The sequence below is a fragment of the Anoplopoma fimbria genome, chromosome 14, assembly GCF_027596085.1.
Source record: "Anoplopoma fimbria isolate UVic2021 breed Golden Eagle Sablefish chromosome 14, Afim_UVic_2022, whole genome shotgun sequence".
NCBI lineage: Eukaryota > Metazoa > Chordata > Actinopteri > Perciformes > Anoplopomatidae > Anoplopoma > Anoplopoma fimbria.
The window spans coordinates 4,404,809-4,407,503 of NC_072462.1; positions in this window are offsets into that span (position 1 = coordinate 4,404,809).

Below are 2,695 nucleotides of genomic sequence, written 5' to 3' on the forward strand. Positions count from 1 at the left end.
CTTTCATGCGCCGGATTGTCGGGGCTTATTAATACTGGTATCTATAATAATAACCTTAGAGCCTGTTTAATACTGGGTTTCGGTATCCTTCCCTACCTTAAGATGATGAGGAAACATGAAAGGCTCTCACTAGAGGCAGTTTTTAGTTTGTCCTCCGCTGCCCATGTAGATATAAATGGCTTCTTCTAAGCTAACAAAAAAGTAACGACTCCTCGGTTCAAGTGATTATGCATTGATTATAACATAGTTATGCATATTATATTTAATTCCAGCCAATTAATCCCCCTATATGTTAGAAACATTTAATTTAAGGAATGTGGTTAGAACGGCACCTTATGAGGCGCTACACGAACTGAAGGGCAGAAAGTTTGATCATCTCAAATAACCACAACTTATGAAGACCAAACGAACAGTTCCATTCGTAGAGTCCAGCTATGGTTTTGTGGTGTTTTGTGGTGCCGAAAACACCTGCAACTAATAAAAAAAGATACGCCAATGTATCCTTGCTTATAGCCCCTCAGGTAAGCCTCCTCAATCCTTGCTAGTTGTACCTTGAGATGAATTGGGAAGTCTCTCAAGATGGAGCTCTTTTCGGGTCTAAAGCCGGAGGAGAGAGGGGACAAGGAGGCACAAAATCGGTAAATGAGAACGGCCTTTAATGTGAGTTTTCTGTGTCCTATGCGGAGGACTTTGTGCAGAGTTTTGCAAAAAGTGTTCATGTTGAACTGTGAATCGGATGCAAGGCAGAAATATATTTTTGGGGACTTGAGACTAGGTTTTACTCTCTGTGTGTCAGTTTTAACTATTGTGTTATTTTGTCATGTGTCATTATAGTAAGTAAGCAATTGAAAAAAACTGTAATGGTTCAGTGCGGAGTTTCTGAAAACTTACGTGACATTACATTTTTTGTTTCCGGGTTTTCGACTCATTGATGCGCACGCCGATGAAGCGATCGACATTCCTGCAATGCATTCGCGTAGATCTAAAAACAATGAAGAAAAGACTGCTAGCTAGTTAACATCAATGTTAGCAATGCTGTTTTCAATGTCTTTCAAAAAACGGGTTGTGCAAATGTTTCATGGGTAGGAAAATATTCAGATCTTGAGGTTACATTTCTGTAAGTGACACTGAATGTAAGCAGAGACATTTTTTTTACGGAAACTCCAAAACGCACCTTTAAATTTGATCACCATTTATTTGTTGTTTCGAAACTCAATTCTGGTGACTCATTATGTGCAAATAAAAACGTCTGTGTGATGTTTGGCGAGATATTCATGATGTATTTTCGATTCCACAAACAAATATATAATTAAATTGAACAAATAAATACAACCCAACCTGAAAAATTTCGGTATTTTAACTATACGTTGGATATGTAGAATATTTATTTATTCAGGTTGGTCTGTATCTTTCAATATATTTTGCATTTGTTCAAATTGGTTTGTTTGTGGAATAAGAAATGCACTTGTGAACACCTTAAATTACTCAAAAATGATCAAAGCCATTTGTGAATCTTTCATTTGTGGATCCTGAAACACCCATTTGTCAGCAGCATTAAGACTAATTTTCTCTTGGCTATTGTGAAATAAGCATCAGTGCCAACACACTCCCTCAAAACCTTTTATTACCATCAGCGGCTCAGTCTTTGTTTTTATAAACCTTTGTGACAGTTTGCGTTCTCTGCACAGCAATTCTGTACGCAGCCAATTTTGCATACATTTGTAATCTGTCACATGAATGCCAATTTCAATGTTACATACCAAATACCATTGTGCTAGTCTCAATGTGCTTGAGCGATCATAGGATTTTTTTTTTTAAAAAGAAAAGAAAATTCTATCAGAGATAAATCGTGTTGGCATGGCGGGGGGGGGGGGGGTGCCATCCCGTGCCACCGCTTTAGACATACCACTGTTGAGCGTGACCATCTCTACCCCACCCAAACATGCATGCCTGCATTTCAAATTGCAGCAATGCATTGTGATGAGTGTCATCTTCATTAAGTAGCAAAAAAGTCAAGGTACAATGAAACCTGATAAGCATGTCAAACAAGATGACATACAGGGGCCACGCCTGAGGCAGCTATGCCAGGAGACAATGTGACACTTCTTCATTGGACACATGGAAAAACTAAATAAAATGTCCCCAATTAAATAAATTTGTTGCTACCAAACCTTTCAAACACATCTCAGCGGATGATGTTTTTTCTTTTGTCATCTGTTATAATTATATAATACATACATAATTGTAACACGTAAACTTTTTCCATGACAGCGACCGAGCATGGTAAACAAGTTAACTTTCAGACTTTTCTTTGTAAAATAAATGAATATTGCTGAATCACGTTTAGTTTATTGAAGTTGTGAATCCTTTCATAAGTGAAACAGCCATAATGTTAAAACAATGTTAGACAATGTTCTGTTGGGGAATGTTAGCATCCCTGTCTTTGTTTGGCCCATCCATCCACCCTGGCCTCCTCCTTACGCAGAGTTGGACTATAATTTGGTGGTGCATTTAGTGGTGTCAGAAGTGTCTGTGGTGCATGAGTGGAAAAAATGTGTGTGCAAGTGTTGCATAGGCGCAAGACAAAAACATAAAGTTGGCCTAAAGCAACTTAACAAAACAAACAAAAACAAAGGAGAAGCAAAGAAATGCAGCAGGAGACTCAAAGTGGAAAAAGAAAGAGTGCTGTAGTGGC